At 49.6% G+C, this 11,762-nt stretch overlaps 1 long non-coding RNA gene across 2 annotated transcripts; it reads right to left on the minus strand.

The window, feature by feature from the left end:
• Positions 1–1,489: 1,489 nt before the first annotated feature.
• Positions 1,490–3,463, minus strand: LOC138846665 (uncharacterized). Of its 2 annotated transcripts, none has more exons than XR_011384201.1 (3): positions 3,326–3,463; positions 3,003–3,187; positions 1,490–2,685 (listed from the first exon to the last, which is right to left on the minus strand). It is a non-coding gene; the product is annotated as an uncharacterized lncRNA (long non-coding RNA). The 2 variants fall into 2 exon arrangements; XR_011384200.1 differs by having other exon boundaries at positions 3,297–3,463.
• Between the last annotated feature and the right edge of the window lie 8,299 nt (positions 3,464–11,762).

Raw genomic sequence — 11,762 nt, forward strand, 5'->3', positions numbered from 1 at the left:
TGTATTTTAAGATTTACTTATTTATTTGAAAAAATTACAGAGAGAGATGGCCACAACAGCCAGGGCTGGGCCAGGCTGAAGCCAGAAGCTTCATCTGTGTCCCCCAGGTGGGTGGCAGGGGCCCAAACACTTGAGCCATCTTCTGCTTTTCCAAGATCATTAGCAGGGCACTGGGTTGGAAAAGGAGCAGCCAGGACACAAACCAGCTCCCATATGGGATGTTAGTGTTGCTGCCAGCAGCTTTACTGGCTACACCGCATCACCGGCCCCCACTTTTCAGGAATGTTTCTAAGCCTGGCACCATGCAGAGCGAAGGTACTGACCCTCTCTGACTTGCCTCCCCTCCGCCCCCTCTGCCGACATCTCCCCACTTCTTTCACACGTGCCTCCCACCCATTACTATGTTCAAGGAGAAAACATTCGCATTTCCCCCTGGTAACTGTGTGTGTCTTTCCTGATCTGCATGGAAGCGAATCCACAAAGCAGACCCCATGGCAGCACTGTGTGCTATCTATAGAAAAGCAAGTTTGCGATCATGTGAATACTTTTCACCAGAGTCCCTGGTGATTGACTGAGTGAACCCACGTGCCACTCCTCCCAGAATGAGTCATCGGTGGTGAATTTGTTACGCGTTTGGCAACACCTGAAGCACTGGTGGCCTGGGTTAGAAGTTCATGCCCGAGCCATTAGCAAGGCTCATTTCCTTCCCCTCTCGCTGGGTGCTGGTGTGTGAGCAGCAGCCTTCCAAGGGTTTGTGGGAGTGCGGGAGCCTCCCTTTGGCTGAGGTCTCACTTCTGTGTTTTCAGTCATCCGAGGGCAACCGCAGATTGACAGATGTTCCATGGAAATTTCCAGAAACCTACAGCTCACGAGGTTTAAATACCTTTATTACAGGGTATTCTTGTAATTATTCTGTTTGATATCACCGTTACTCTCTTCCTGTGCAGATCTTGTAAATTAAACTTTATCGTTGGTACGTATGAGGGTACTTGCACACATAAATTTTTTTTAAGATTCTTTAAATTTTATTTGAGAAGTAGAGTTACAGAGGGATGGAGAGACAGAGAGAAAGGTCTTTCATGCTCTGGTTCACTCTCCAAATGGCCAGAGCTGTGCCGATCCGAAGCCAGTAGCCAGGAGCTTCTTCCGGGTCTCTAATACGGGTGCAGGGGCCCAAGCACTTGGGCTACCTTCTGCTGCTTTCCCAGGCCATAAGCAGAGAACTGGATTGGAAGAGGAGCAGCTGGGACATGAACCTGCATGCATATGGGATGCCAGCACTGCAGGCAGAGGCTTAGTTTATGATGCCACAGCGCCAGCCCCTACATAATTTCTCTTTCCTTTTTTTTTTTTTTTTTTTGACAGGCAGAGTGGACAGTGAGAGAGAGAGACAGAGAGAAAGGTCTTCATTTGCCGTTGGGTCACCCTCCAACAGCCGCCGCGGCTGGCGCACTGCGGCTGGCGCACTGCACTGATCTGATGGCAGGAGCCAGGTGCTTCTCCTGGTCTCCCATGGGGTGCAGGGCCCAAGCACGTGGGCCATCCTCCACTGCACTCCCTGGCCACAGCAGAGAGCTGGCCTGGAAGAGGGGCAACCGGGACAGAATCCGGTGCCCCGACAGGGACTAGAACCCGGTGTGCTGGCGCCGCAAGGCGGAGGATTAGCCTAGTGAGCCGCGGTACCGGCCATAATTTCTTCATAGCATGCATTTTCCATGATCCTTCTGAAGAACTCATTCATCTACATAGATTTAAAATTTTTTTCACATAAAATAGACTTATGTTTTAATTCCATTTTCCATAAACTAAAAAAATGTTATTTGAGAGGCAGAGAGACAGACATACAAAGAGATAGACATGGAGAAAGAAAGCGTTTTCATCACACAGATTCACTCACCAAATGCCCGCAATAACCAGAGTCAGGGTAGGGTGCTGAAGCCAGGAGCTGGGAACTCAGTCCAGCTCCCTAGTGGGTGGCAGGGACCCAAGTACATGGGCCATTCTGCTGCCTTCCAGGGTGTGCATTGGCAGGAAGCTGGAATCGGGAGCCGGATCTGGGTACTGAGCCAAGTACTCCCTATGGGATGTAGGCGTCCTAATCACAAGGCCAAACGCCCCTTCCTCCACCAGGCAGGGTTTATTTTTGAATAATTCATTTATTTTTATTTGAAAGAGTGACAAAGAGAGTCATCTTCCATTTACTGGCTCACCAAATATCTGTAACAACTGGGCCTGGGGCTGGCTCAAGCCCGGAACCTGGAATGGCATCCAGGTCTGCCATGTGAGTGGCAGGGGCTCAGCCACCTGAGTCACTTCCACTGTTTTCCCAGGCGCATTAGCGGGAAGCTGGATCGAAAGTGGAGGAGCTGGGACTGGAACTGGCACTGCCGTATGGGATGCATCCCCGCTGCATCACCTCATCATCCCTTTATTGAAAAATGTTTATTTACTTGAAAAATAAAATAAAAAGCTTTATTTACTTGAAAAGCAGAGTGATACACAGAGACATGAAGAGGGAGAGATAGGGAGAGTGTGTATGTATATCTTCTATCTGTTGGTTCACTTAATCAGGGCTGGGCAGACGGAAACCAGGAACCTGGAACTCCACCTGGCTCTCCCACGTGAGTGCAGGCACCCAAGCACTTGAGCCATCTTCTGCCTCCTGGGGTGTGCATCAGCAGGAAGCTACATGGGAAGCAGGGTGGGGTTGGGTCTCAGGCACTTGGATATGGGCTGCAGGAGTGCCGTGCAGTGGCTTAATCCATGGCAGCACGAAGCCTAGTCCCCCCCCCACACCCCAGGATTTAAGCTTCAGAGCCCGCGTTCCGCACCTGACTGCCCTCCTCAGCCCGAGGCCTCAGCGCCAGTTGCGTGTATCCTTTCCCACAACCCCAGTGCTGGTGGAGGCCAGATGGCTCCCTGCCCTGCCCCTTCGGGCTCAGAGGGAGAGCAACTTGACAATGTCGCTGTCCCCGGGTTGGTTCCCACACCCCAGCGCACACCTCTGAGAAGTCTCTTCTCGGAGCTGCTTTCCCTTAAACCTGTTGTACTTCCAGCAGGGATGGTACCTCCTGTAGCAACATGTCTGGCAGGTACAGGGGCTCAGATTCTACCCAGTTCCGTCAGGTTCTCCAGTGCCCGCTGTCCGGACGGAGGTTGGAGACAGAAGAAGACAATCACTTGGAAGCTGCAGGTGATAAGAGAGAAAAAGCTCCTGGTTGGATATTTTAATTTAATATTGACTATCCCCATATTTTAAAAAAGCAAATTTGTGGTAATAATACTATAATCATTACCGCATTCATTTTGTCTTTTTATCTCTTACCACTTCATACCCATGTAGTAAAACAACCGAGTGAAGCCACAACTGACTCGGCTTCTGCAAAGCGAGTCGCAGATCTCCGAGTCCCTCTTAGACCATTTTTGAAGTGTTTTGAAAGCCAGGGGACGGCCGCCCTGTGGTTGGTCCTGGTGCTGCCAGCTTCCGCATCTCTGTTGGGTCCTAATTGTCACCATGGAGGAAAAGATTGTCCTCTGGAGTTTAAACAACCGGTCTGTGGCTGAGAAGCTGCCTTGGAGTTACCATGGCAACCCCTCTCCTCCTGCTGAGTTGTGTCAAAACGGAGGACTTGGCTTTGTGGGGCAGTGGTCACCATGGAAGTGTTCTCCTCACCACTTAGCACGGGGTGCTTTTCTCTGAGACCCCGGGGGTCTGCTCGCAACAGGGGGGTCCACCTTCTTGGACTGGGACCAGGAGTCTGGTCTCCTCTGTGAAACAAGGTTTGTCTTCCTTGCATAACTGAAGCACTCTGCAGGCTGCAGGTGGTTCCCGACCCCACAACGGCTCTTTCCACTCAGAAGGGGGACCCAGGACACCATAGGATAGAGACCTCCATGCCCCGGGCTAGACACTTGTTTCTCCCTCTGCCCGGAATCCCTCCTTCTGTGGTAGCAGTGCTGTGCTTTGGGGGGACTGACTCAGTAATGAGCCAAGGCTTGTTGCTGGGGCAACTGACCATCCACTGGCAGAGAATTTACTTCTCTGCCTTCATGTCACTCATAGAAGTCTGGGTGGATTACAAGTCCAAAAGTCAAAGCACTGTTCCAGTTATAGGAGGGGAATGTGGGAGCTGGAGTTTGTAATCTGCGTGATAGAAATCTGGAAGCAATAGAAGAAAAATTGAGGGGACCCCAAATTTTAAAGAAATTTTGTAGAAAAGATTTACATATTTGACGGGCAAAGGGAGACATGGAGATCTTCCATCTGCTGGTTCTCTCCCTCAAATGGCCTCAATGGCCAGGGCTGGGGTAGATCAAAGCCAGGAGCATGGAACTCCATTTAGGTCTCCCATGTGGTGGGTGCACTTGGGCCATCTGCTGCTGCTTTCCCAGGTACAGTAGCAGGGTGCTGGATCAGAAGTGGAGCAGTCAGGACTAGAATCGGCCCCTGTGTGGGATGCTAGTGGTGAAGGTAGTGGTTTAGCTTACTGTGCCACAACACTGGCCTCCAATTTTAATATATATATAATATGTATATGTATTATTCCATCAATAAAGTTAAACAATAACAACATTGACAATATATTTTTGGGGGCAGGCACTGTGGTGCGCTGGGTTAAGTCGCCACCTGCAGTGCCAGTAAACCACAGGGGCACAGGTTCAAGTCCCAGCTGCTCCCCTTTCCTTCTTTCCTTTCCAGATTTATTTACTTATTTGAGAGGTCGAATTACAGAGAGAGAGGGAAGGACAGAGAGAGGTCTTCCATCCACTGGTTCACATGCCAAATGGCTGCAGTGGCCGGAGCTGGGCCAATCTGGAGCCAGGCGCTTCTTCCGGGTCTCCCGCATGGGTGTCAGGAGCCCAAGAACTTGGGGCATCTTCCACTACTTTCCCAGGCCACAGCAGAGAGCTGGATCAGAAGAGGAACAGCCAGGTCTTGAACTAGCACCCATATGGGATGCTGGCCCCCTAGTTGCTCCACTCCCAATTCAGCTCCCTGCTAATGTGCCTGGGAAAGCAGTGGAACGTGGCCCAAGTCCTTGGGCCCCTGCCACCCATGAAGGATTCATGGATGAAGCTGCTGGCTTCTGACTTTCACCTAGCTGGTGTTGCCACTTGGGGCATAAACCAGTGGATGCGTGATCTCTGTCTCTTCCTCTCTTTCTGTAACTCTGCCTTTCAAATAAATAAATAAATATTGAAAAAGAAAAAATATATTTTTGATATGTAGCAAAGTGTTAATTACAGAATGTGTATAGGAATTTTTTAAAATTCATTTAATCAAATAAATAGTACAATAAAAAAGAGAAAAATATTCAAACTCTGGAAATTGAGCAGCAAATCCTTTTTCTCTTTTAGAAATTTATTTGTTTGAAAGTCACAGATAGAGAAGGGGAGTGGCTAAGACATCTTCTATCCTGCTGGTTCACTCCCCAAATGGCCACAACAGCCTGGGCTGGGCCCAGCTGAAGCCAGGAGCCAAGAACTCTGTCCAGGTCTCTCATATTGGCAGCAGGGACCCAAACCCTTGGGCCGTCTTCTGTTGCTTTCCCAGGGAGCTGGATCGGGAGTGGAGCAGCCAGGACACGAACCAGCGCCCTCATGGGATGCCGGCGTCGCAGGCAATGGCTAATTATTGGCTATGCCACAAAGCTGGTCCAGCAAATCTTTCTAAGTTCCCTTCCCATGAAAGAGGAAGTCCAGCCAGCAGTTACAGCACCCCTGGATGTGAGGACGTGGGCGTGGTGGAGCACCAGAGCCCATGGGAGATGCGGCCAAGGCCTGGCCTTGAGCAGGGGAGAAATGTTTTCACTGCCAGGAAAGGGGGTGAAAATGCACGCACCTAGTGTTCAGCAGAAAGCAGCAAGACCCACAAAGGTAAGCAAAAGCAGAGACAACAAAGGCGAGAAAAGCACTAGAGTGGAATTTGCTATCCTGGGAATGTGTCTCTTGAAAACACTTAAGGGCCGGCGCTGCGGCTCACTAGGCTAATCCTCTGCCTTGCGGCGCCGGCACACCGGGTTCTAGTCCTGGTCAGGGCGCCAGATTCTGTCCCAGTTGCCCCTCTTCCAGGCCAGCTCTCTGCTGTGGCCAGGGAGTGCAGTGGAGGATGGCCCAGGTGCTTGGGCCCTGCACCCCATGGGAGACCAGTAGAAGCACCTGGCTCCTGCCATCGGATCAGCGCGGTGCGCCGGCCGCAGCACGCCGGCTGCGGCCATTGGAGGGTGAACCAACGGCAAAGGAAGACCTTTTTCTCTGTCTCTCTCTCTCACTGTCCACTCTGCCTGTCAAAGAAAAAAAAAAGAAAAGAAAAGAAAAGAAAACACTTAAAATGCCTTCAACTACAGCAGTGCACATCACGAGAGAGAGCAACCCCTGGCGAATGGCACAGGTCCCGTAACCATGGCGACGAGCGAGGGGAGGGCGGGGCCCTTACAGCTCTGTGGAATAGCTCAGTCCACAGCAAGTCATCAGAGGTGCAGAAGCTACACCTTCCTCAGAGAACACCCAGCTGATCTCTTTTCCTCTGTGTGTAACTTTTAAATAATTGTTCTGATTCTCAAAACGGATCTTCCCTTCAACCCAGTCAGAGAGGGGTTTTGGAACTCAGGGCCTAGGGAGACTTGACTGAGTCTGGCGGGAAGCCAGGTGTGGAGGACTTCCTGGAATTAGGGTAAGTCCTTGCTGGGTTGGGGGACTGGCCAGTGGTTTGGGCACACCAGCTCTTTTGCGGGCTTCCGTCTCTACATCCTAAACTGTGTTCTGCAGTGTTGTGAAGTGAGTAAAAGCTACTGCCTGCAATGCCAGCATCCCGTATGAGGGCCGGTTTGAGTCCCAACTGCTCCACTTCCAATCCAGCTTCCAGCTGATGCACTTGGGAGAGCAGCACAGGATGGCCCAATTCCTTGGGTCCCATCCCTGCACCCATGTGGGAAACCCAGAAGAAGCTCCTGGTTCCTGACTTCAGCCTGGCCCAGCCCTAGCTTTTGCAGCAATTTGGGGAGTGAACCAGCAGATGGAAGATCTCTCTCTCTCTCTCCCCACTCCTCTAATGCTGCCTTTCAAAAGAAAAAAAAATTTAGAAAAATGCCAGTGGATCTGAGTTTACTATAAATGAACCAGTCGAGCTATCAATCATCTTGTATATTTGAGAGTCTTTTATGAGATTATAATCAGGTTTATTTTTAAGATGTCTTTATTTATGTATTTATTTATCCATCCTACATTGGACTGCCAGTTCGAGTCCTGGAACTTGCTGCTTCCAATCCAACTCCCTGCTAATGCACCTGGGAAGGGTGGATGATGGCTCAAGTGCTTGGGCCCCTGCCACCCATGTGGGATGCCAGGATCGAGTCCCAGGCTCCTGGTTCAGCCTGGTCCAGTCCTGGCTCTTGCAGTTATTTGGGGAGTGAACCAGTGGATGGAGGAGATATTCTTCCTCTCTAACTCTGTCTTTTGAGTAGCTGAAAATACATAAATCTTAACAACACACTGATTTATGGGGCAGATGTTTGGCCTAGCAGTTAAGATGTTGCTTAAGATGCCTGTATCTCAAATCAAAGTACTGTTACTGGCCAATGCTGCGGCTCACTAGGCTAATCCTCTGCCTGTGGCGCCGGCACCTTGGGTTCTAGTCCCAGTCAGGGCGCCAGATTCTGTCCCGGTTGCCCCTCTTCCAGGCCAGGTCTCTGCTGTGGCCTGGGAGTGCAGTGGAGGATGGCCCAATGTTCTTGGACCCTGCACCCCATGGGAGACCAGGATAAGTACCTGGCTCCTGCCATCGGATCAGCGCGGTGCTCTGGCTGCAGCGGCCATTGGAGGGTGAACCAACGGCAAAAGGAAGACCTTTCTCTCTGTCTCTCTCTCTCACTGTCCACTCTGCCTGTCAAAAAAAAAAAAAAAAAAAAAAAAAAGGTACTGTTACTGACTCCAGGTTCTTTGGCTCACTTGCCAATGGCAGTTACCAAGAGGTCAATGTTGTTGAAAACCGGTGCTTCTATAGGTTGGGAGGGTGTGGCAGTCTCTCTCTGCACACAGCCCTTCTGTCTGCACCCGGCCTGCAGGTCTGGCTCCTCCTCCTCAGCACATCACACTTCAGTGTCCATGTGGGTCAGTGGTCTGCACAGGAAGTGCACACGGTGCTTTGCTCACTACTGCCACCCCGCTGAAGGTCACATATTGGTCCTGTTAGGCTCTTCTGGGCAGTAGGGGGGCTTTTGCTGTTAGGGTCCAGATGCTCCTTGCTCCTGATTGGTTTGGAACTGGAAACAGATGCCTGGGAGGTCAGGAGGACTTTGATTTAGTAAGTCCTGCTTCTATCTTGTCTCAGTTCCTGGGTTGGATACCTGGTTTCAGTACCCTCTTCCCTCTTCCTGCCACTACAGACCCTGGAAAGCAGTAGGTGATGATGCAAGTCCTTGGGTCCCTGCCACCCATATAGGAAACACGAATTGAGTTCCCAGATCCAAGCTTCATCCCTGGTCCAGCACCAACATTTGTGAGCATTTGGGGAATGAACCAGCTGATGGGAACTCAGTCTCTCAAATAAAACAACACTGGCTTATTACTTCTCACATGGTGTCTTACTCAGTTTTCTGTTATTAAGATGGAATACTCAAGCTACTTATGAGGGGAAGACGTGCATTTTGGCTCAGAGTTTTAGAGGCTCACAGTCCAAGATTGGGTGGGTCCCACTGATTTGGCCAGCCAGTGAGGCTGGAGGATGGAAACGGGCAAGTGTGTGCAGAGGAAGGGTCACTGGTGAACCAGGAAACAGACAGGGAGCGTGCTCGTCACCCAGGTTGATGGGGTCTCTCCCTAAAAAGCCACCGTGATTTGACTGTGGAAGCTTCACCCTAACAACCTAATCCAATCTAATCACTTCTCAAAGGCCCTACCTTCAAGTACCATAATTAGATTGAATTTCCACCCTTAATCCATTTACTGTTAACTTTGGGTACCAAGCCTTAATAAGCACATGGACCTATGGGAGACACCTAAACTGATCCAAACCATAGCACAAAGCTTGTCTGGGCTCAGCTGGGAGGTTCTTCTGTTTGTCTTGTCTGGGGTAACTCACGTGAGGATAGTCATTGGGGAGCTTGTTCAAGATGGCTTCCTCACTAGCGGTGGGGTCTTGGTGCTGCCTGTTGGCTGGCCTCTCCCACTGCTTGTCTCTCATCAGGTGGAAGTCTAACCCCATCTTTCTCACCTAGTAGCAGAGACAATCCAAGAGGTGCAAGAGGAAGCTGTAAGGCTTCTCACTACCTCACCTCCCATGCACAAAGTGAGTTACAAAGCCAGCTTAGACTCAGATAGTCAGGAAATAGACCCCGCCACCTGTGGGAAGGAACCACAAAGACCACACTGCAAAGGGCTATGGACCCAGGGAGGCATGCTTTGCCGGGGGCTCTTTACCTGTTTCAGTCTAACACAAAACCAGAAATCAGTTGCTCATTGTAAGATTCAGCATGAAAGAGATGATTGACAGCTATGCTACCTGCTTAATTCAGACAGGGCACAACACATGGCAAGATTTTTATAAACAGTTGCTGTATTGAACCAGACTGGATGAATGGAGGCCCGAAGTGAGCGTTTCCTGTCTTGTAACCTTCATAACCTTACCTTGCGCGGAGTCAATGGACCAAGGGCCCTGGAAAAGATAGTTAAAGATCAAGTAAAACCCTCTTCAGAATTTTTCGTTCTACTTAATTTTAACAAATAGTATATATATCAGCTAATGAATATTTCAGTCATTCACGTATGAACCAAAAATGTAATTATGGATTTGATTTTACCGACGTTTGCTGCCTGCAGTAGTCAGTGATCACAAATCACATTAAATGAAAGGTGAACCCCATTATAGTATCTGGAAAATGGAGCTTAATAAGTTTTGTAATTATGGGGCAAATCTATGCAAATTGCAATTTTTATTAGGTAATTTTCCATCTTCATCTAGGCTCTAATAGTCTATTAGACTTGTGGCAGTTCAGTGCTTCTATTAAGGAAGTTCTTTAACTTCTTTTCTGTTTTGTTCCTTGTAATGAAGAAATTGCATTTTGGGTTAAAATGGTCACAGGCCTGATTTACTTATCTTTTTCAATCTTATTACAAATAAGAAGCTGAATCTTATGTTAATTATTCAGCTAAAACTCTGAGCTAATTTATGTTCATCCTCTATAAAAGGATTTTATGCCAAAAAAAGAAATCGTAACAACTGAGGCCTTGGTGTGCCATGGAATGCTGACCAAAAAGAAAGGATTTCTTGAGTTGAAAAAGTCTTCCAGGTCAGCGTGTGACCTGATGATTTTGAAGTTCTGCATCGCCTTACTGGAGAGTCAAAGCCGACACTCCCTTTTGCTGTACTGCTTTATGGTTATGGTAAGGTTTTGTGATAGATTTACCCCAATAAGTATGTTTAATAAATTACCGGGTTTTATATTTAATAAAAACTTCCATGATATTTTTAAAAATTTTACTTGAGAGGCAGAGAGAGAGCACACACAAACGAGAGCTCTTATCCCCTTGGTTCATCCCCCAAAACCCAACAGATGTGGTTGAGCCAGGCCAAAGCTGGGGACCAGGAGCCCAATCCAGGTTTCCTTCATTGGTGGCAGGACCTCAATTACTTGGGCCATCACCGCTGCCCGCCGGGATCCAGGTCAGGAGGAAGCTGGAGTCAGGAGCCGGGTGTTGAACGCTGGTGCTCTTTGTGGGACAGGGCTGTCTCAACTGGCCTCTTAACCACTGAGTTAAATGCCCATCTCGATCGGGTTTTCCGTCACGATTTGGTAAGAACTCTGCCCTGTGCCGCTAGGGATTAAGAAGGAGCCTTGTGGGAGATTTCTTTCTGGCTGCTCACCTGTTTCAGTACGCAGGATTGGAGTGGCTGGGGAAGGATGGAGCTTAATAAGTCGGTCAGAGAGAGACTCACAGCGTGAACCGGGCCCAGAAGATACGGAGAGCAGAATAATTCTTACTGTGAATAAGTCTCAGTGCAGCAGAACGCACCTCCCCAGGCACAGGGATGGGCACTCCTTTGGTTTAACTTTCAGCAGAAGGCTTTGTCCCAAGGGCTACCATCTCCACAGCGCTGAGTTTTCAGCGGTGGGAAAATCTGACCATCCCTTCCACAGACTTCTCTGTGTCTTCCACTTCTTGCCCTTGTAGATGGTGCAAATAACCTTCCTCCTCCTCCTCTTCTTCTTCTTCTTCCTCTTTTGAAGATTTATTTATTTATTTATTTATTTATTTATTTATTTTTTGACAGGCAGAGTGGGACAGTGAGAGAGAGAGACAGAGAGAAAGGTCTTCCTTTGCCGTTGGTTCACCCTCCAATGGCCGCCGCGGCCAGCGCACTGCGGCCGGCGCACCGCGCTGATCCGATGGCAGGAGCCAGGAGCCAGGTGCTTTTCCTGGTCTCCCATGGGGTGCAGGGCCCAAGCACTTGGGCCATCCTCCACTGCACTCCCTGGCCACAGCAGAGGGCTGGCCTGGAAGAGGGGCAACCGGGACAGAATCCGGCGCCCCGACCGGGACTAGAACCCGGTGTGCCGGCGCCGCAAGGCGGAGGATTAGCCTAGTGAGCCGCGGCGCCGGCCTGAAGATTTATTTATTTATTTGAAAGGCAGAGTTACAGAGAGGCAGAGGCAGGAAGGGGGAGAGAGAGAGAGAAAGAGAGAGAGAGGGAGAGAGGGAGAGAGAGAGGGAGATGGAGAGAGAGGATGAGAAGTCTTCCATCCTCTGGTTCACCCCCCAAATGA

Source organism: Oryctolagus cuniculus, chromosome 18, assembly GCF_964237555.1.
Source record: "Oryctolagus cuniculus chromosome 18, mOryCun1.1, whole genome shotgun sequence".
NCBI lineage: Eukaryota > Metazoa > Chordata > Mammalia > Lagomorpha > Leporidae > Oryctolagus > Oryctolagus cuniculus.